Source organism: Poecilia reticulata, chromosome 11, assembly GCF_904066995.2.
Source record: "Poecilia reticulata chromosome 11, P_reticulata-male-v2, whole genome shotgun sequence".
NCBI classification, from domain to species: Eukaryota; Metazoa; Chordata; class Actinopteri; order Cyprinodontiformes; family Poeciliidae; genus Poecilia; species Poecilia reticulata.
In genome coordinates, this window is record NC_088840.1 from 17,384,493 (window position 1) to 17,407,944 (window position 23,452).

The 23,452-nt window shown below is 35.9% G+C and overlaps 1 protein-coding gene and 1 long non-coding RNA gene across 12 annotated transcripts in view; one reads left to right on the top strand and one right to left on the bottom strand.

Annotated features, from left to right (window-relative positions):
• Positions 1 to 16,630, bottom strand: part of LOC103472499 (uncharacterized) — a 28,816-nt gene extending 12,186 nt beyond the window's left edge. Inside the window, exons 1-4 of one of the 4 annotated variants that reach the window (XR_534871.3) lie at positions 16,361 to 16,630; positions 12,277 to 12,387; positions 11,366 to 11,389; positions 1,052 to 9,671 (exon numbers count right to left, since the gene is read on the bottom strand). This is a non-coding gene — a long non-coding RNA (uncharacterized LOC103472499). Of the gene's footprint in view, positions 1 to 1,051; positions 9,672 to 11,365; positions 11,390 to 12,276; positions 12,388 to 15,597; positions 15,736 to 16,360 lie in introns of those variants that run through there. The other 3 variants (XR_534870.3, XR_014089589.1, XR_014089588.1) reach the window with 3 other exon arrangements.
• Positions 15,753 to 23,452, top strand: part of LOC103472498 (myocyte-specific enhancer factor 2D homolog) — a 43,721-nt gene continuing 36,021 nt past the window's right edge. For 3 of the 8 annotated variants that reach the window (XM_008422189.3, XM_081612118.1, XM_008422191.3), the window contains exon 1: positions 15,753 to 15,940. The gene's annotated coding sequence lies outside the window, so the exon portion shown is untranslated. The remainder of the gene's footprint in view (positions 15,941 to 23,452) is intronic. The other 5 variants (XM_008422188.3, XM_008422192.3, XM_008422194.3 and 2 more) reach the window with 2 other exon arrangements.

Here is a 23,452-nt window from a genome sequence, read left to right on the forward strand (position 1 = left end):
GAAAAATAACCTAAAATTATCTCAAAACTGATGGGAAATAAGCAAAGCTTCACTTTAAAATGATTCTTACCCAAAAATGTAACATTTTAAGTTGATATTTATATACAAAAAATAAAAGTACAGCAGAAGTAGGCTTGAACTTCCAAAAAGATTAAACAGGCCTTAGGTAAGAGCCCTCCATAATCTCAGCCTGCAGGAAGACCTGCTGCTGCTGGACGCACAAACCAAAATCATGCCTTACATTTCTTAGCCTGTTCGTAATGTAGGCTAACTCTTGGTATGCAGAGTTGGCCGGATACATTAGTAAAATGCTGTGAAAGGTGAGCAGGACAAACTCTATGCAGCATGAGGGTCATAAATCTTGGAAAAACCCCGCTGTGAAGTTGAGATGCACAATAAAAACTGTCACATGTGTCTCTTTACACATGGTGGATCATGGACTTATGTAACGCTCGAAACAGTAATAAGAGCATATGGCAGATCCTGAGTCGGTTTTGCTTGGATAGATTCAGGTTCATACCATTTGAATCTGCTAAAACAACAACAGCATCTAAAGTAAATAACCGGATTTCTTTCATGTGGCTTTCTAAAAATTTGCTAAACGTGGCGCAAATAAGGATATTTGCATCCGGTGGCGCTATTTATTGCGGTTATCATTTAACAACTGTGTTGTGTTGAAGCTGCAGATCTCCAAACAAACGTGTTTGCAGCCACAAGTGAAGCTGCACGTCTCTTGCTGCTGACATCACATGATGCTCGGAGTCTTTATCTCAGATGCTGCTGCTGCGCACCATGCATGCATCTCTAACTCATCTCAACACGAACCCGCTTCCCTGGAAACAAATCCGGATCAGATTTATTCAGTAAATCTCCACCTGATCCACATCCGGAGCCAAAGATAATAAACGATACACATATTTTTTATTTAGCTCAGCTCGGAATACTTAAAGGGCAGCTGCAGCTTTTTATTATTATTATTATTTTAATATATATTTCCAGACGAGGTCAGAGTGTTGATAAATAATGTTTTTAAAGAGGAAGCATGTCTTACTCGTTCCTCCTCGGGGGCTTCAGGGCGGGCTTTTAGGGGGTCCTCCTTGTAAGCGGCGGTCCCTCCGGGTGTGCGGCATGCTGGGAGCCAAATGAGCGCGTTCATGAGCTTTGTGGCGACGACGCATCGTGACGTCCCAGCCGGCGCAGTCCATTTATGCTCCTGACGGGTCCATCCTCCGCGTCCACAGCTCCGGTCCTCCCCGCTGCTAACGCGGGGCTTGGAGCCGCCCTCTCGCCCCGGACAGCTACATCTCCACCAGCGATGTCTCCCAAAGTGACTCAACGTCTCGTTTGTCCAAATTCATATAGCTGCGTCCAGAGGAAGACCACACCCCCATGTGGGTCGGTGAGGTAACACTGTTCCCACCCTCTCAGCTTTTTTTTCTTTTTTAATTTATGCAAAACGAAAGATGCCATTATAATACGGACCGTAAGGCTGGCAGCGCTGCTCACGACCCCCAACAGACGCATGCAGAAGTGCATCAACCATGCATGCCTCTGACTCTAAAGGTCAAATATCCTCATTTTTTTATTTTCATATTGTCCAGTCTACCAACTCCCAGTAGTTAAATCAATTTCCATTAAATAAGTTAAATTTATTCAGACTGATAGTCACCAAACATGTGTTGCATTTGTTTGGTAATACTGTAGGATTTACGCTTATGCAAGTTATACTTTTTATAACATGTTTTCTCTTGGTGAAATGTCTGTCTGACATAAAACATCATCAAGTGAACAAAACTCTCTTGAAACTGAATTTTTGAGACTAAGAAAACTGAAACAATTATAAATCTTTCCAAACTTTTCCAGTCTGTAATGTGGCTGATATGTAACCAACATCTGTTTGAATGAAAACCTGGTTGCAGAAGTTTATTGGAAGATATTTTAGTTTAATTTCAGCATTTGTTCCTCATTAGTTCACACCAATTACATAGTGGAGGTTGTTAACATAAGTATTTTCACATAAAGCAAATCTGTACAAAAGACAATAATTTTTCTGTCATTTAATCGTTTCATCCATCCATCCATCAACTATGCACCACATTTTTGCTCATTCCCACTTTATTTATCCAAAAAGAAAGTTAAATCTTATCTTAACTCATCCAACTTTCTCCAGAGTCATGAATGGTGATAATGCTGTTAGCAGGAAGGATCTCCTGCAGCAGCCAGTCTCGCAACATATCTGAAGAGGCCTCTGACTGAAGCATGTTGCTGCATGACAGTTTCATAAAATGACAAGCTGGCAGCTCATTATTCAGGCAGCAGAGACGATATTTCACAATAACTTGTCCTGACACCATCAGCTGTTGGAAAGCACTGCTGCTAATCCGCCTCATTTGCTCCTACCACTGCTTTTTAAATCTCTATCCAGCCAGAAGAGTTAGCTTGAACTTCCTTCTTCTCTCTGCTCTGCATCCATGAAGTCTCCTCTCCAACTCATCTGGGATTTGTGGTGTTAGTTCAGATATTATTTGAGCTCCTGAGCTAATAGCCTTCGGGCTGTAAAAACAATACCTCGTTACCATGGTTACACATTATAGCAAATGTCCGAAAGTAAAAAAGTAAAAGCAAAAAGTCTTTCCAGCTGCACGGCGTCCAGAATAACCAGTCAAGAGCAGCTCCACAACTCCTTCTTTTTTTTTTCAGATGTAACTGAGATTTGTGTTAAAACAAATAAAACGTTGAGAAGTTTCAAATACTCTTAAGTCTTGATGCAAACATGCAGACATGGTTATTGCAGCTTTTTATAGTTTCCCCTGACAGATGTTTGTTTTTAATATAAAGGTGTAAAATTTAAAATTATTCATCACAGCCTAAATTATTCAAAACCCTGGGAGTCGCTGTAGTAACAGCAATACATAAATGTCTTAAGCTTCATTTAGAGTTCAGAAATGAAAGATTTATGTCAGAATTTGTTCAGCTGTAAAGAAAAGGAGATTTATTTTTCTAAATGCAGTATCCTGGAGACCAATCAAACCAGAACCCTACTCAGAGATTTAAAAGTTTTCTGCATGGACCCCAGCTGGAGTGTAGAAGAGAAGCTAAACTACTGATATGTGCAATCAGACTGCAGCTGCAGAAAACCAATGTCATTCACTTGGCTCAGACACAAATAAAAAGCTGCAGGTGAAGCTAATTAACGCAAACATGTAGGATGAGTTACTGATTAAACAGAAAAATCAGCACGTTTCATAATGACAGTAAAATTTGCTTTAAAAGAAAGAATATTTTTGTAGCTAAGTTAAAAGTTTCCAAGTGATTCATAGTCCTGGGAAATGAATTGTTTTCGACAGAGATGGATTTTAGCGAGAAACTTACCTATCCTCTCTACCTGTGTTTATATCTATGGAGAGGACTACTTCCTGGATGGATCATCTTTAAAATAAACGAGTCAGTTTAGGCAACAAGTTGTTCCGCATCCATCCGACATATTCCTGTTTTTAATTAAGAAATCAATTTTTATTCTGTATAAACCGTAAAGAAACAGGCTTGAAGATGGAACCATGTTTCATTTATAAGCTTCCTGTTTCAGTGCCTCCTACATACATCTTCTGTTTTTAGGCCATGTTGTCATATTACAAAGGGCTTTGTAATATGACAAATATTTAATGTAATATGTAATATTTAATGGGTTTGGGACTTTAACGAACCACAAAAATCACTTGTGACCAAAAACAACACAAAAGCCCATCTGTCCAAAATATCTTAGAGGGCATGTATTAAGCAAAGTTCACATTTTTCATGATTCTGTGCTTACATTTTGTGTTTCTACCGCTTCTGAAAACATCCCAAGTGCTTAAAAAACGTGTAAAGTGGTTCTTGTCAATAATTTTATGTTTTTTTGTCTGGAAAAGGAGCCATTTCAAAAAAGCCTTCTGAATGTAACGTCACAAATCAGCAGGCATTGCCTGCTCCCCGGCAACCCCAGTGAAACCCAGTCCGTTACCTAGCAACCCCATCAGAGCTCCAGCACGTTTGGTTACTGCTGTATTTGCTGTACAATGGCTGCTGGAAAAGATAAGTGTTTTATTGTTGACTTACCATCCAGAAATCACTTGCTGCATTCTTGTTGGTTGTGCAGGAGGCTCCACTTCTGCTTTTCAAAGATGTATGATTGTATAATTGCGCATCTGTTTGCAGCCATATTCACAGTTAAAACAAGTGTAAACGTTGAGTTGCCAGCAGCATTTTATTTTGCTTTAAAATGACAAGAGGCCCTAAAACAGCTCATTCTGACAGGAGGTCAGAATGAGCTGAACAGACTAAAACCTCACTGTCCAAGAATGATTTGGTGCAAAAAATGTAATGAAAATGTTTGTATCGCCCATAAACCTATCCTAACCTGTTAAAGGAATCACCTTTAAGGATTTCAGTAAATTAGCATCACAGCTACAGTCAAACATGGCGATGGTAGTGTCATGAGATGACGCTGTTTTTCCAGATCAGTCGTTTAATACCTAAAAATTACATAATCAATGGAACAAACTATAAAGTTTAGTGGAAATTGTGGTATTTTTAGGACAAAAATGACCAGAAATCAAATCAATCAATTCAAATTTTCCCGAATCAGTTTCTTTCAATAAAAAACTTTAGTTTTTTGTTCAATTAAACTTGAACAAAAACTGCAGGTATGAGTCTGTGTCTTGTTAAAAACATGTTTGTTTTTCATAGAAAATCCAGACATTTTACGGAAGTAAGAGTAGAAATACTTCATAATAAAACTACTCAAGTAAAAGTAAAAAGTACAGCACTTCTAAATTGTTACATTTTTTAAAAAAAAACCAAGTAAATATAACTGAGTACTACCCAACTATAATCACTCTGCTTCCAAAATGATAAAAATAATGATAGAATTTGCTTCACTGACTCCAAAACTCAATAACTGGAGGAATCCGAAAAAGGGACTGGAGTGATTGATCGCTGCTTTCCAGCATTTCTACTTCTTCTTCTCTCCTTTAAGGCGTGAGAATCAGACAGTGTTCTGGCTGTTTTGGGTCAAAGTCTGTCTCAGTTTCCTCCATTGTTTCACCGCTGCCAGCCCAGACGCCGCACGCAGCGCCGCACGCAGCAGACTGAGCGGGAGATTCACTGCGTGCGTGGACGATCACGCAACTTGAGCTTTAGCGCACGCTGGAGGTGATCTGGAGGTGTGAACCCCAACAACTGACCTCTCACTGTAAATATAAAGTGCAGATCAGAGTGGGTTTTGTCACCCACTCAGACCTGAGAGGGGGTTTGTGCCACGCATGCAGATCTGGCAGCCTTTCACCCCGCGTCGCGCCAGCATTCAAATCGCGATCGGCTGGATTGAAAAGGAGCTTAATGAGACGTGCTGGTGTATAATGGGCTGCGGCAAAAGCAAGAAGCAGCGTGACTGAAGTCATGAAGCACAAGAATCTCAAGCATTTTAAACATTTTTGCTCACTTTCTCCTTTTTTCTTGTCTTATTTCAGCAACATCCAAACTGTGAACTGTAAGGAAATCTGCCTCAAGGCTCTGAAAGCAGAATCTCTTATTTGTTTTGTGCATTTTAAAGTTGTTTGGACTTTAATTAATTCATCTGGAGCTCTGGAAACGACCAGGAACTCTCTGCCGTCCTCTCAACATGCAGCTGAGATTTAGAATCAGCACAACCCACTAAGAGGAGAAAGAAACTGTGCTTGATTTCCAAAGCAATGTATCTTGAATTGAAACCTTTCGTTTGTTGTCAAAAATTAAGTTTTTCAATAATTAACAGATTTCGTAATTATTTTAGCAACAGATTTTAATCCACCAGAGCTATTCTTTTAAAAATAAAATAAAAATATATTTTTGTGTCTCTCAGATTTCTACAGACTTTTGTGTTTTGCAACAAGTTGTCATAAAGCTATTTATATTAATAACCTAATTCAAACTGTAAATAATAAAAAAAATATGATTTTCTAGATAAGATTAACTTTAATAGTTCTAGATTAAACCATCACAAAATCTATGATAATTTATTAAATTGATAGTGATGCAAACATCTTAGACTTATTGCATATGATGTATTTGGACCTTCTTCAAAATATTTCATATTTTAGGTATTTAGTGACTCCTAATAACCTGCACTATTTTTAAAATATATATAATAATATAAATTATTATCTTAAGCAGTTTGATCTAATTTTATTTAATATTTATAGGTTCATAACATTAATACTATTAATATGTCTTCTATTGAGTCCAACTTAATTTGTTTCTATAAACTTTTTAATTGACAGTTTTTTTTATCTTAGAAAAGAAATAATTCAGTTGTTCAGAAATAACGTGATATATTTAATTCTCCACGATTTAAACTTTGATTTCTGTTTAAAATGAATTAAAACGCCGCGGTTCGTTCAACAGGCTGTTTCTTCGCCTCTGACTAAATGGAAAAACTATTCCGGTCAATTTGAAAATAAATGCAACTGAACGGTCATAAACACAGATCGGTTTGCAGTTTAACAACTTTAATTATTAACTTTATCAAGACATTAAAAGTTTTCCTCCAGGACTTTAAATTTCCTTTCAAATCCTGCATTATCTCGCACTTTTAGTGTTCAGCCTGATTTGCAGAAGCTAAGATGTTTTATGTGTGATAAAATAGTTCTAAAACAATATAAACGAAAGGAAATATTCGTTTAAAGATGTTATAACGCAATGCTGAATATTTACGTTCACGCTCCCTCGGGTTTATAACTGTTGACTGAAATCAGGCGGGATTTGTCTTATTTTCTACTTAAAAATTTTTTCTTTTCTGGACTGTAGATACATTTGTTATTTTTGATACCAGCCTTAGATGTGCATATCAGCACAACAGCTGCCAATCATTGGCATAAAATCCTGATCTACATCTCAATATTCATTGTTGCTGCTGGAAATTCGGCAACTTGTCTTAATATCTTGACTAAAGATCGCTATAGGAGCAGCTCAAGTGATACAAATTATAATAAGTACAATTGTAGATGCTGGGCAGCATTATAAATTAGATAATTTATGTTGTCTGAGGGTAAATCACGTTTTTGAACGGTTAATGAAATTCATAATAATATTTGTCATAATGATGGACTTCATCTGAACTCCTTTCTTTTTCTTTTTTAGTGAGTAAACAACATAAATTATACGTGTTTTGTTTAGCCTGCTTGTTGCTTCAGTTATTTTTATCAAGTGAGGAATGAATTGAGCAGAAAACGATCGATCAAATTCAGATTTCTTTTCTTTTGCTGCCATCGTGTGGACATTTTGTGCATTGCAGGAAGAACCCCGGTGGAGTCATGATTTTTGATGTTCTGCTGCCCCTTCAGGTCAAACTTTGCATAGCTGCGTCCTTTGGAGTGAGTAAATCCGGAAGCGGCACTAATAAATACATTTCTAATCAAGCGGGTTGAAATAAGGACTGTTTTTGAATAATGTTTAGTGAATTTCTGTCTGTCCTCTTAGGCCGAAACAGGAGAAATTACACTTTAAGTAACAGAAAAAAAAGATTAGTGCAGTTTTCATTAAAAATTTCACTTTATGGTGGAAAAACAACAAACATGCAGGTATTTAATAAATGTTGGTTTGGCTCATCTTCCTCTATATTATATTTAAAAAAATACAAAATAAAATAAAATGAAACTTTTTGCACAGATTTTGGGGTTCAACACAAAAAATTAATGACAAAGTTGATTGATTGATTGTCAGCCGGTCATTCAGTCAATTGGTTGGCCAGTTAGCTTGTTGATTGGTTGGCTGGTTGGTTGGTTGGTTGGTTGGTTGGTTGGTTGGTTGGTTGGTTGGTTGGTTGGTTGGTTGGTTGGTTGGTTGGTTGGTTGGTTGGTTGGTTGGTTGGTTGGTTGGTTGGTTGGTTGGTTGGTTGGTTGATGATTGGTTGATTGGTCAATTTGTTGCTTGATCAATTTCCACAATCATATATTGCAAACAGTTTATTTACTAAGAAAAGTAGAAGGATTAAGTTGAAACTCATTAAATCCCACTGTCTTTTAGGAAAGTAATCCATAGCCAGACAGTGTTCCTTATAAGAACATTATAAACGTATTACACATAACCTAAAACAAGTGTAAAAAACGCCATATATGTCACAAACAATAAAAAAACAACACTCTTTCCCACCTCACTAAATCCATGTATGTTGTGTAACCAATCTCGATATCTGTGTTTCAATAAGTCATGTTTTGACTTTGTTGTGTCGATAGCTGTAGAAAAGCTTCTTGAAGCCACCATTGTGTTTCATTTTGTCCTTCAGGTCAGTGTTAGTATATTTCCCTCTTGGTCAGTAGTTTTCTTTGTGTCTAGTTTAGTTTCTTCGTCATCTCTCAGTCTCTCTGTTTTGCTCCCCTCCACAATTGTCCTTTACCCCCCTGGTTTCCTCACATGTGTCTAATATTTAAGATCATCCTCTATTCCTCCTGCAGAATATAGGCTCCCTGGTTTTCATGGCTCATTGCTGATTCCTCCATATCCTTCTCTGTGAATTCTCCTTTTTTATTTATCATTAAATTGCTCTGCTCCTTCCCCACGTTCAGAGTCTGCAGTTATTAGCTATAAAACATGACAACACATCATGAAAATGGGTAGAAGAGACCTGACAGCACACACAAAGCAAAACTGCAAGTTCAAGGGTTCTGATTTTGCATTTTGGATGTAATAATAGAATGAAATGAAACTTCAGCTGTCAGTGTCATGATTCCTCTTTAAACTCCTTTAAATATTCATTATTTTATTTTTGTCTCTGATTTAAGACGAGTTCATTCGTTGTCATCAGGTAAAAGTGAAGAAGTGCTTCATAACACAACAATCAGAAAGAATAATGACCAAAAACCAAGCTAGGATTGTGAAAAGTACACAATTTAATCAGTTTGTTGTTTTTAAGCCTTTTTGAATTAAAATCTTAATAATAAAGAGGCTTCAGTTTGTGTTTTAAACAAAAGGGAGAAAGTTAAACACTAATGATAGCTTAGTGTTTTTGTCTGTCTGCTGTTAAATAAAATGGGAACAATTTTCTCTTAGCAGACCAGAGTGGAAATGCAACCATTCATAAGGACTGACAAGTTAAAAATAATGGTGATAAAACAAAAGTTTCTATTTGATCAACCAAGGAGGCATCAATGCACACATGTAGTTTCTCACCAGATTAATCCAGATTTTCAGACATTAAAGTAAAAACAACTTTATAAATAATTTTATGATGATTTATGTCTTGTCAGGCCAGTTTAAAAGCTCTTCCATATGTAGAAATAAATATTTGTTTCAGGTGCATTAAGACATTTTTCTTCACTTGCTAAAATAGTTATGTTTTTCCCATTTTGTCACATAATTATCACAAAATCTAATTTGTTCTACTGTGGTTTTCTGTGCTAAACTTAAGTGGAAAATGTGCAGGGTTACAAATCTGTAAAAGAGGAGCACATATGATGCAGTAACAGCTGCAAACCTTATTAGTTTTGCATATTTAGAGACTGAAATTCTTGTTTCAGAGCTATTAACTTAGCTGATCTGCTGAAACACAGCGGTGGCAGCATCATGCTGTGGGGATGCTTTCTTCTGTGGACACAGAGAAGTGGATCAGGATAATCCTTGACGTGGAGGAGAGGTTCATCTTCCAGTAAGAAAACAACCTAAACATTCAGCAGAATTACAATGAAATTCATTTCATAGTCCAGATCTAAATATTTTACACTGATCACTTAAATTGCATTTAAGTAAACCTCTACCAAAGTAACGGTACATTTACTTAAGTACATTATTTTCGTCCTCTTTCCACCTCTGTCATCTGGGACGTGTTTCTATTAAATCCTCATTAGAAAAGACAGCGTGACCCAGATTTCAAATCTTCACAGATATTCTCACGCCTGAAATCTCATCTCAACAATCTGCTTTAAATTTAAAACTGAAGCAGACTGTCAAAGAACCAAGAAAAGCTGCAAAAAGATAAAGTCAGTGAGGAAGATTGTATTCTGTAGTCACTTTGCTGTGTTCCAACACAAATTAAATGATTAAATAATCATGTTTTATTTGTGGAAAAAGCAAAGAGGGATCCAGTTTTTGCAAATGGTACAAAGGCTGTTAAAAAGATGATCAAGGTGGTTTTTACAACAGGAAACATCTGTATCTGCCTTCCTACAAAGGGGTGCAAAACGAAGGTTTTCTCATGACTCTAAACTGTCCGTCTACCCACAATTGATTAAAAACAGACCCCAAAAGAACAGAGCACACAAGATGGCGAGAGTTTCTTAGAGAACAAGGAGCCGTTTGCAAGAAAAATGTCTGAAATGACTCCAAAGAGGAACTGAAAGAGCTTCAGCTGTTAGAAAAAGAGAGGAGGATTAAAAGATGACATGCACAGTCTGAAACTTTTGCTTAGGAACGTCTTTCCTTCTTCTCATTTTGAAAGGGCAAAAGACGAAAATAAAAATGTAATCTTACACAAAGATCTTCAAGAGATATATTCTAAACTTGTGGGAATGACCGTAAACTTTTAAAGAGCTGCAACTGCAGAGTGGTTTTCTATATTTTCTTGCTTTTTGTTGAGAGAGCAGCAGATTTACCCCTGTGGCCCAAATGACTAGACTGCTGCAGCAATTTTAATTCACAGCAAAGGGCAAAAGATTCAACCCAACACAAATTGACCCTCAGCAATTACCCCAGGTTTTCAGCTACTTTGGGAATCAGTTGATTCTTAGTTACTATTTATTTGTAAAACTGTTTTATCTTTGGTAATTTTGATAGACTGCTGGTAGAAAAGTGGAATTTTTTGCACCCAAAACTAGATAAATTCACAAAGTCAGGAACTTTTTCAAGGATGAATGATTTATAGAGTTAAGCGACTGAACAGATGAGAATCTTTTGTCTTTTTTTTATATATATTTGCACTGAATTTCCACACTAAAAGTACTAGTAATGTTTTTAGATCTTCTTTCCTTGTCATTAATGTTTATTCAACATTTTTTTTCATCCTTTCAATATGCAGATGCACCAAAGTGCAGTAAGAACAAAAATAACAAATAGCAACTCTTAAAGTAATTGACTTAAAAATAGTTTTCCAATCAAATAAAATAAATAGCTGAACATTTTCCAAAATGTTATCACAATTCAGAAATAAATTGTAATTAAAAATAAATATATACAGCAATTATAACAATTATTTCCAGCCAAAGTGGTCAATGACAGGAGTCCAGAACTCTGTAAATAAATCTAGTTTTGCAGTCATTTTTTTCCATTATGTAGACATTTTTAAATCTTTTTTGCCACTTAAGAAGAGAAAGAGTTATAATTTTTACTGCCATCATAAAAAAGATGTGGAGTATCTTACCTTTCTTTTTTTTTCCAATCCACCCTGTGGGATTAAACACAAGACATATTATTTTGGATTGAGTGACAAATTAAGTTTCTCCTTGAAACTCTTGCCTATGTCAAGGTTCCCCCAGTGTATTATAAGCCTGGCGGGCCACCAGGCTTTACTTGTCCCCCCACCAGGCTTAGCTTTGCTTATTTATTTTGGTTGTTTTTTTTAATGTTTGCATTTTTTTAAGACTTTATAGTTGGTGCTCAGATATTAATCTTCCAATCTTTTAATAACATAGTTATTAATAAAATGTGCTTAATAAAAATCTATTGTATTTTATCATTACATTTATTTTAAATCCTAAAGATATAAATGAAATGCTTGGTTTTTAAAAATTGCAAGTAGATAGTTATTTTTTCAAAACGTCATGTGAAAGCCCTAATGAGTTTTATTTATCTTTCCTGACAACAAAATGTCTCTCTTTCAGTTGTAAATGTTGCAGACCCCCGGCCTGGACACAGGGTGACCCAGAATCCAACTGAGAAGCTGTGATGTGTCCTCAAACCAGCCGCTCATGTTCAAAAACACCACATGACAGCAGCTGTTGCCTCCAACGGGAGCTCAATCAATTATTAGGTTTAGGGAGAGATTTTCCAACCAGGCTAGGGTTTTTTTTTTTTTGAGAGCTTTCTTCCTTCATTTGAAATGGTTTTGGATTTATTCAGATCATCTTTGTCTAATATTACAACTTGTTAATCTAAAACACAAAAACATAAGGAATTAGTAAATAAATCCCCACTGCATTGTGAGCTCTGAGGGCACCAAGTGGCTCAGGTCTCTGTGATAAAGATGAGTTCACGGGAGAGTAGCATGACGGCCGAGTGGAGTGTGTGTGGGTGGCAGCGTGGAGTGTGTGTGGGCAGCAGAGTGGGACAGACCTGCATGAAGTGCACTTTGGCTTGTTGTTGTTGTTGCAGTGGAGAACATAAAGCACATTTCCAGGCATCTGATGACCTCTCCGGTTCACATATGGATGCAGACGCTCTTATCTGACAATACACAGGCTTATTGAGCTGCTTGTTTTGAAGCCAGCACAACTGAACGAGGAGATTTAAAAATAATGTAACTTCCTCTCTATGTTTGAATATTTGCTTTTAAACCAACATTAATTTGGTCTGGGTGTCAAACTGATCCAGGTTTAATCAATAGATCTTCCGTTATAAGGACAAAAATAACAAATTATGAGGAACCAGCACACTTAATGCAGATTTTTAAAAATAAATATTTTGTTTTTTCCTAACTTTTTTTAAACAAAGAAAATGCAAAATAGCTCAAATTGCAATACAGTTAGTACAGAGTTGCACAAATCCTAGCTGATTTACCACAATATTTTTTTTCATTTAACTCAGATCTTCTCCAATTTTGCTACCTGAAAAAAAAAATAATTTCCATCATATATAAATCCTTTACAATCTGGTGCCAGTCATGCAACGCTGACAACAGCCTTCACTATCTTCAATAACTCTTTATGAGTTACAACAACATTTAATTTCCCTTTGGGATTAATAAAGTATTTTTGAATTTGAATATTTATGCTTCATCTTATTGACTGACTCCATGTCCACTGAATACAAAAATCCAAATAAAAACTCATCACTCTTAATGCAGTTTTTAGTATGAATACAGTCCTGCCCAGTTTATTATAATCAAGCCTTTAATTTCTTATATATGTCTGCGATGTTTCAACATTTGCAGGATTTCTGTCCTGTATTTTCATTCCCTGCTGCAGCTTCTTTCCTCTATATGTGTTTCTTGTTATACCACACTATCTATACTGATGTCTCCTCCTTGAGCAATTCCTACAAAATCTCACCCTGACTCATCTATATTCTTTTTTTGGGGTTGTGATTTATGCGTTTTAATCCGAACAAATCGAGCCAAGCTCTGACACTGTGTGTCTAATCCAAGAGGCCTTTTATTCTCCAAGATGTCATGTGCTTTATGCCTGTCAGCTTTTCTATTCCCTGCTGATCCACTGCATGTTCTTTAACTAGGACGAGTATGCAGGGAAAGATGAATACTGTTGGCTCTAATTTGTAAGATGTGAAACATCTCTTCATGTTGGGTATAAACTTTAAGGACACAAACGAGTTCATCACTTTCATCTAAATGTCATTTCAACTTCTTGACATGTTGGAAACTTTGTTGTATTTTATTCAGATTCTCTGATTCTAACAGATAGAACAACACAGTAGATAACTGTGAAGGGAAAAAAAACATAAAACATATTTTTGCATTTTTTAAAAATCTACTGTGTCTGAAAAGTGTGGTGTGCATTTATATTTAGCCTCCCTGACTCAATGCTTTTGAAAACTATTTTTTTCTATTTCAGCTGTTATGAAAGAGCCTCCCCGTAGCATAATACTGCCATCACCAGGTTTCACAGTGAAATGAGGGGTTACATTTTAATTTGTCAGTGGAAGCCTTATCACTGCAGGCCAACAGATTTCCCCTGCTAAGCAGAGGATACAATATAGTAATATGAAATTATGTGATATTCTTCATATTATTTGTATTTCTTACCAAGATAAAAAATATATTTTAGGCTGTCAGATTAAAACAGTCCATGATAATTAGATTCTCAATAAGATAGGATATCAAAATCCAGTTTTTTGGTATTTCAGTTTCAAAAGTGAAACTCATATTTTATAAGCTGCACTCTTCTTTAGCAATCACTTTTGTGGCTTAGCCTCGCCTACACAAATATTGTTTAAAAATCCAGGATTTTGCAAAATCATTATACCAAACCTCTCCTCTGTTTTTCTGTCCAAATAATTAAAGTTTCAGGCATTATTTGAGAAGTCCTGGTTTATGTATATATTCTCGATAGCTTATTTCAGTCTGGCCTTTGTGTTTTCCTAGACAATAAAGTTTTTCTTTTTGGACTGTTTCCATGGAAGTTGTAAACGTGTATAGTCTCTTTCTGATAATACAGATAAGAACTTTAATATCAACTGAAGCAAAACTCTGCTTTAGGTCAAGGTGGTGACATTTTTAGTATTTTTGTAGGCTTCTTTTAGCATCTTGCAGTCTGCCTTCTGGGTGAACTTGGTTGGGTGGCCAAAGTTTGGGATATCTGCAGTTATTTTGAATGTCCTCCACTTATAGGCTATTTTCAGTACAGTGAAATGTCTGATTTCAGATTAATTTGAGACCTTTTTAAATCTTTTGCTAGACTCATTAGCTGCCTGCTACAGTCTTTTTTTCTTTTTTTTAAAGTCAGACAGCTCTTTTCTTACGATGGTGTTATTCACTTCTAACGGTCAGGAAAAAAAAAGTGACCTTTTGCTGGTAGATATCAATTTCTGATCTCTGTCATGTTTTCTTACAGTACATTATGAGTAGATGATAGAAAATTTTCAAATTTTCTATCATCTGTCCCTTTTTGCTTCAACAATTGACATTTAAAATTCAAAGGTGTACGAAGACTGATGAGAACATTGTTATAATGGAAAATTGTTATTTGTTATCAATATTTACATAATAACATTCAACAATAATATTTACAAATTTCTTTAAAAAAAAGGAACATTTAAGCCCTAACTGGGTTTCAGCTTATCGTACATTATACGATAAACTGAAACTTATCGTATAATGCAATTAAAATATAATGACTGCCTTGGGATGTATGTTTTTGAATCTGTCTAAATAACGCTACTGTACTGGTATGAATTATCGTACGTTAGTAATAACTCTGTATAACTGGATGTGGTTGTTCTGAATTGAAACAAACTGCAAATCACTATGGTAGATCTTTTTGTAGCTAATATTGACTCAAGTGAGCTAAACAATCAACGTTTTAGTTGCACAGCCTGGTTTGCTATCAAATACCTTAATAATTATTTGGATTATTTATCTATTTCTGCATATAAATGTGAACAGTGACAGGTGTAATTAAGTAAGATAATTTTAAAAAATCTATGAATATTTAATGGCTTGACATAGCGGTCTAAAATGAGCACGAGACTTAAACACTCTTGAATATTCAACATTTCCCTGTTCTAAAACATAGAAACGCAATTCTTTTTGTTTATATTGTGTTAACAGTGGTGTGGTAGTAACCGAGGAGAAAAACAAATGTCCTAGCGGGTTGTCTTATGGAAAGCAGGCAGCGAACAGCAGGGCTACAGTGACATTTTCCCCACATGCAAAATCATGCAAAAGGTAAATACTCCGGCGGAGGGATACAAACACCATACCAGAACATGGCCGCCTCCGTCATGTCCTCTCTTACAGTCCCGCCCCTCACATGCGTTCCCGAAATCTGATTGGTCCTCAGTTTTGCAGTGAAGTCTCTCATTGGGTTGTTCACAAGTCAATCACGTGCTAACGTCAATGACGCCGATCGTACACTGGGTACGCTTGTGTCGCCTGAGTAGACAGTGTGGTTACATCAATATAAAGTGGAATAAAATGCCGCGGATGTGTGTAAATAGAGACGCCTCTTCAACGCGATTGTATACTGCCTCTTAGTTAAGACGGGTCAACTCCGAAGAAGGCGGCGGCAGGGCTAATTTCGGGGTTTATCAGCAATATTTCAGGGTAAGTGGAGTGATACATTTCCTTCCTGCGTCTTTATTTCCTTTCACGGTGGAAAACTCGTTTTATTATCCGTTTATAGCAAAACGACAATCCTGCTCCTCATAATTAATTACTCGTAGACATACAGTTAATATTATAACGGGAAGCATTCATGATTTCCTCTAAAGTAGTGCGTAGTCCGGTTCGTCTTGCCGAGTTACACGGAGGGAGTGAGGAAGGTAATGGCTGTCGAGTCGGAATCGTAACTAGAAAAATTGTGAAATGGCCTGGGTACAGTAACGCTACTTTGGCCTTTTACTTTATCAAGCAAGCGCCAGTAAAAGGGGCTCAGTTGATGATATTTAATTCCGCTAAAATCGGGACAAAATCTGACAGCAAACTGAGCTCCCAGCGTGTCAGATTAAATCTTGAAGGGTTTACCTGTCTGCCGTCAGTTGGCCTGTTCAGTCTCCAGACTCCATCTGTCATCGCCTTCATCACACTTTGTTTTCCTTGTAGAAAAACTCTATTAGCCTCATGTGGCCCCCCACATATCAGATTCCTACTGCAAATAATAAAGATATTGCATTTTTTTTTTTCACTCAACCTTGTAACAAAAGCTCATTACTGTAAAGGCCCTGAGGAAGAATACTAATATCCTCCTTCCTAGTTCTGCTTCTGGAGGATTTAAATTAATATTAAAGTAGGTTCAGATTTCATGCAGAAAAATCACGCAGAGTTTCATGCAGCAGGGGTCAAGCTGGGTTGCTGGTATTTGCATGGTCTTAGTTTACAGTAGTGCTAACTGTACCTCAATCAAATAGCAGATACCAACTGGACCACTCATTATGCACACGGCAGTATGATGAATCCAGATGCTCGATTTTTTTTCTTATTAACGATATAATAATGTAAAGAATACAACATTTTCATGGTGATTATTGTGTGCAAATTCATCATGGCTGTGCACATTATCAGGGATTTTTGTCAAACTGTGTTCATAATTTGAAAAATGATTGTAGTTAGTTACATGATTAAGAATGGACCCTGCAGCATATTATCCACATCATTAAATATTATTATTATTTAATAGCAAAATGGGCAGATTTTTATTATCAAACATCAATGACAAATTGTAGTCTACAGACAATACAGCCAGCTTTCAGATTACTGTAAACACTTTAAGAAATGTTTGTTGATGTTCATAAAAAAAGGATGAATATCCTTAAGGCTGTTATTGTGAAGATTTGCAGGAACTCCGGTCTCTGTTCAAATGTTTTTTTTATATATATATTTTTGAGGCATGCATTTGAGAGAAATTAACCGTTTCTATTATCCATTAGCATAGATCCCATTTGTAGAAACTGGAGTATGGTCAAAATAACACAAAAGCAGTGTTTTCAGACCTCAAACCAGTTAATTTTCACTTTTAAAAAACACAATATTTTGATTTTAACTCATAAAGAGTTCAGAAATATATCCCAATCCCTAATGGCTACATGAATGGTCGTTCAAGAAGCTACTAACGAGCTAAATCAACAGACCAAACCATTCTGCAAAGGTTCTGCTCAGACCTGGTATTAGCGCCATATCTTCATCTGATTCAGGTTTATTGAGTTATTTACCAACTGTTTATACTCTCACCTTTGTATGATAATAGAAAACATAAAGAGGAAATAGAGAATAAATAGTGTGGGACTTTACAAAGCTCAGCATCAGTGCGCATAGATTTAAACCCATAAAACAACATTGCAGTAAAGCATTTGTCAACTCGCTTGCACAATTTTATTCGTTTAATAATATGCACTGCTTAAATGTGTCAGAACATTCCAGAGATTTTGTGCTTCGCATGAATAATTTATAGTGTGGTGACCGCAGCAGTTCAATCAGCTCCAAAAACAACAGTAAAAAAAAAAAAAAAAATCACCCTTATAGTGTCCTGATATCAACTGTTCAATTAAATGCTGACTGTTCGGAGAAGATGGTTTTTACTGAGGAGGATTCCAACAAATAAAACTGTGTTGTAGTTTTGAATCCACTGACATCAGCACTGATTTTTGGCAGCAGATGTTATAAAAACATTTTATTTGGTTGTTGTTGAAGATGTTCAGGTAATAATTGTGTTGTTGTTGGTCCTTCAGTGTGTCCTGCCAATCTAATGCAGATACAATCACCTCCTTAGTGTGTTTATTTGTTGTGAATTCACACATTTTTCGCACCATCTGGACCCAATCGAATCACTCAGGACGCAGGTCAGTGCAACACTTACAGGGTTTCCTGCAGAAAACTTGCTAAGCCTGGTGGTAGGAGCGCTAGCATTCGTAGGCCCATCATGTTTTTGAGTTAAAAAATTTTAAAGTTTACAAGAAATGTGAAAATATGACTAGGTGATTATGTGTTACTGGAAGACAGTGTTGGCAATACCTAAACACCAACTGTAAAGTCTTAAAAAAGGGAAACAAGAAAAAGTTGTTTAAGTCGTTTCATCCAAATTAAACATTTCTTAGCCTGGTGGGGGTGCAAGTAAAGCCTGGTGGCCCGCCAGGCTTATAAAGCCCTGGGGGAAACCAGGGTTTTAACACTTAATCCTCTTTGGGAGTTGAATTAAACTTATTCAATGTCTGATATGCAGCATTTGATAGTCAATAAAACAGAAATAACAATAATAGTTTCATCTTCAAGCTGCTGAATTACAATTACTTTGAATTACAATCTCCATAAGAGTGATGAAAAAATATCACTTTCATATAAAAGAGCATTAATAATCTGTAAAAAGCAATAAAAGATAATTTTTTATTTAAAAAAATTAATTGTTAATCACATGTTCTGCCCTCCGTGACATGTCATATTAAATAAAGTTATGTTTGCAATTGTAAAGTATAATATTTTCTCCATTTAAAAACAGCGATAGAGAATATTTTGCCATGAAGCAAAAATAAATTCAGCTGTCATTCTTTTTCATTGTAGTAAAATCCTGAAAATAAACATGAAATTATTTCTAGATATTGTTGGATTCTGGACCTTATGCGGGTCAATTCAGTTTCTCTCTTTGAGTTAAAAGAATAGCAAAGACAGGCGGATGTCTATTCAAAGCTGTGCTTTATTTCCATTTCTCTAATGAAGGCTCATTGTTAGAAAGAGGTTGAGATATTTTCCTGCTTAGCTCTGCTTCTGCACAATTTGAATTGATGCAAAAGTAAATTTGATTTTATAGAAAGACATTTGACAAGCAAGGGTCTAGCCATGCCACTGATATTTGCATGATCTTATTTACGGCAGGCCAGCTGTACCTGCAGCAGAAAACAGGTGCCAGCCGGGCTTGGTTTTGATGAATTCAGAGTCCAGAGTTTCACTTCCTTAGCTGGGCAGATACCCAAGCTGCTGGGCTTGAAGTAGGCCACTTTAATAAGGTGATCTGCTGCTGTGAGGCATCCCTGCAGATGGACTCGCGTTACAATCTGCAGTTATGAAAACCCTCAGCGATCAGTTTATTGATGAGTGAAGTGAATGTTGGGGATTGTGATGTCCCTCTGAACTCTACGTTAAAATCGTAGTATTTTAATAAATTTATACTAAGTAGTTTTCTTAACATTATTTGAAGTCTGAAAACAATTTTTTTTGTCTTTTGGCTAGGGGTGGGCATTTATCATGATAATCTGTAAGAATTTTGATTTATTTTTGTCACAATAAATTTTAATTAATGATGTTTAAAATCCCCCCAAACTGTCCGTATTGTCAGGATTGTTATTTTTACTATTTTCTCCAATGTTTGTTCAACTATAGTATCAATAAATATAAAAAATATGATTAAATGCAGTTACTGTTTGCAAATAACACTTCTTTATTTAACTCAAGTCCTAAAGAAGCATATTATTTTATTGTGTTTCAAGAACTGTGTTTGTGTTTTTGGAACTAATCTACCATGGAGTTACAGCTGTGAAATTATCTAAAAAAAATGAGCAATAATAAACATTTCTTATTGTCACTTTTATTCTAAGTACCACAAAATATCCTGATAAAACTTCTTCCACCCTTAATTTTGACCATTTTCTATTTTCTGCAAGTAAATACTCTCCATAAAAATATTTATATTTAGAATTTTTAATCAGTGTTGGAATAAAAAGCAGTAAAATCAAAGGAAGTACATTTTTATTATGAGCTTTTTTATGTCCAAATTAAAAAATCTTGAGTTTGTTGAAGCCATGTTGGGTTTAGTAACTTTTATTAATTGCAGAATCTACCGTATTCATGGTTTAAGCTTTGATGGGGAAAAAATACATTTAAAAATAGTCAAATTAGACTAAAATGTAAAACAAAGATTTACTAATCAGCCTGTCAAGGAGAAGCAGCAATTTCTCTTCCAGCTTTAAAAGTCATTTTGCGGCGCTGACAGGTGCCCCATCAATTGCTTAGCAACTGATCCAGTTGCCTCAGCAATCGTTTTATTATTGTCTGCTTCACTGACTGGCATGAGCAAAAATCAGTTTTATAAATTTTAAATGTCACGTCATTGCTTCAGTTGCAAAAACTCATTGCTTCATGTCAAAGTCTGAGTTTTTTCACTTTTAAAACATCAAGAATCTAATTGGGTATTAATTCAAAGCATGACATAAGTAGGAAGTGGCATAAAGAAAATGTGGTTTAATATGTTAAAAATATGCATAGGATAAAGGAAAAACACAAATACATGTAAAATGTCAAATTCTCTATTAGGTTGAGAAAAGGATGAGAAAATTAAAGAACCCAAACCTTGGAGAAAAACTATATCCTTTATTTATCTACTGATTCAGATGTTTACTCATTTCTTTAAGTTAAAGGACAAGAACGAATAAAAGAGCCAAATTGGCTATCGATTTGTGCCTTAACAAATTTTTATTTAAATGAAAAAACTTTGCAGTTGGTGTTGGACTTCATTTGTTATGTCTGAGAAACTGAATGAATAAAAGAAAATCAGATTCTTTATTATTTTAGTATTTTACATGTCAATGACCAATCAGAGCAGCTCGGTAGAAAATCGGTAGATTCAAAATTTTTGACCAATAAATTGGTGCGTCTCTGCACATCACAGATCTTTTCCTTAAATTTCCATATTTAAAACCATAATGGCAATAATTCAAGGAGAAAGTTGAGATTTTAAATCTGCCCATTTGTTTGGACAACTTTAAAATCTGCTTGTATAAGATTGTAAAATTTAAGATTCAGCTGACATTTAAACTGGACAAAAAGGTTTTGTTTATTTGACTGGCAACAGTTATTATGAAATATTGTCTGTGTGTATATGGCTTAAATATAAAAGGTTAAGTTTAGTTTTCAGTCGGATTTAAAATGGCTACGGTATCTGAAATAGCTTTTCCCTCCTTCATTTTATAATACTTTCAAGAAAAAAATAAATAAATTAAACCTCTTGCTAAGAGGAACCTGATAGGTGTGTCTTCTGTTTTTAAATTATTAATTTGTTTGAGATTGACTGAAAATAAGTCAAAATAAATAAAGCTGGTGTCTTTATATCAACTGTAGTTTGGTGTTGTAAATGAGAACCAGTTCTGTGTCGTCTCACCTGGTTAAATAAAAGTTCATTAACATCTTCAGGTTGATGTGAAGTTCAGACGTCTTGGTGTAAATTGATGTTTTCCTGGTCTGCCTTGTGGATATTGATCTGCGACGTTTGTCTAAAAATCCTGACCGCTGCGAGTCCGGCTCCAAACGTCTATGTCCGACCCGTTGTGCTTTCCATAGGCTGCTCTCTTAAAGGTCACTGGCACTAATTATGTTTCTCCAAAATGACAAACACTCTCTAAGCCTCACTGTTTCATTTCTAATCAGAAAACCATTTTAGTGGCTCTTTTTTAGCTCCCATTCTTCAGAGATTGAAGCAAAGTTCACCTCACCAACAAATCACTGTCGCAATAAGCAATACATCAATACATCAATTATTCACATGATAAATCAAAATGAGCTCAATAATTTCCATTTGGAGGAGCGATCGTTTTTCTCTTTCTACCAAAAACTGGATGATAAAACTCTTCACTCTGGTGTTTTGGTCTCAACTAAAGCTTTGTCGTTTACAGAGACTTCATAATTCATTTGATTTGTGGTTTCTGTCGTTTTGTTTATTTATCTTTGTCTATTTAAAATGTCTTTCAGGTCCAGTGTTAAGTGTTCATTAGAGTTTAAAATTTATTGATCTTTGAGAACGTGATCTTGCATTATTATCCCATTTTTATCATTATTTTACTTGAAAGACATCTTAAAAAGATTGTTTATTGCAATAACTTCTGGGAGAGTTTATCGTGTCAGGCTTATGGATTACTTGATGCAGAATATCTTTAGTTTCTGCTGTGTGGATTCGGTGAACGCTGCTGTGCATTTTTAGTCTGGCTGCACACGGGGCTTCATGCTAGCCAAGCGGCGACCTCATTATGTTTGTGTCCAATCAGTCCTTCGGCCAGGTCTTAATTGAGCCATCGGTGCCTTCGGGGAGGAAGAGAAGGGATGAACTTGTCAATTACAGTAATGAGAGGGCAGGCATGCAGAGAGCAGGCAGGGCAAGGCAGACAAGGCAGAGGCCTTGTAGTTCAGCCCCCATTTGAGTCGCTAATCAAAGATGTTAGTGATGCCTGAAACTTTTAAATAATCATTTTTCCCTCCAGAAAAGAGATTTTTCTGCGTGTCGGGTTATGGGAGCTGCATAGTTTAGTCACAGACAGAGGAAGATGTATATTTTGCTATCCAATACTAATTTGTTAACTGCAAAAATCTGCCAAGAGACGTACAGAAACAGAAAAGGAGATGTAGGGGCTTTGTTTAGCTATTAACAGGTTTGTAGTACATATGGAAGCTACCTACTGGATTCAGTCAATTAATCAAGTTTACTTGTATCACACATTTCAGCAACAAGACAGTTCAAAGTGCTTTATATCATCAAAATACAAAGTCCTAAAAAACACCACAAACATTACAATTTGCCATTGTTACACATGAAGATGTTGGCCAGGATTTCATTTATTAAGATTTAAAAGCGAGCCTAAACAAGTGGGCTTTTAGTCTAGACTTAAAGGAACTCAGTGTTTCAGCTGTTTTGCAGTTTTCTTGAAGTTTGTTCCAGATTTGTGGTGCATAGAAGCTGAAAGCTGCTTCTCCATGTTTGGTTCATTTTTTACTTCATCTGTCAGGCTGGACAGAAAGTCTGGTTTTGCAGAGAAAAAAACATCCAGGCTTAGAAAGGATTTGTGGAAACGCATTTGAAACCAAGGTTGAACTTTAAGAGTGAAGTACGGTGATGGCTGCATCATGCTTGTATTCATTCCTTTTCTCTTACTGGAAATGTCGCCCAAAGAGTCAGAAGAAGCTGGAAATTTGAGCTTCAGGAACAAGATTACATCATCCTGGTCCTTCGTCTTGTTCACACGCATATTTTGGTTTGTTTCCAAGAAAATGTGTGCTGTAGTGGGAGAAGCTTACAAAGTCTTATTATGAGTTCACACTTCAGTTTTTGTAAAGTTTGAAATGAAAGAACGAACTCTGTCCTTATTT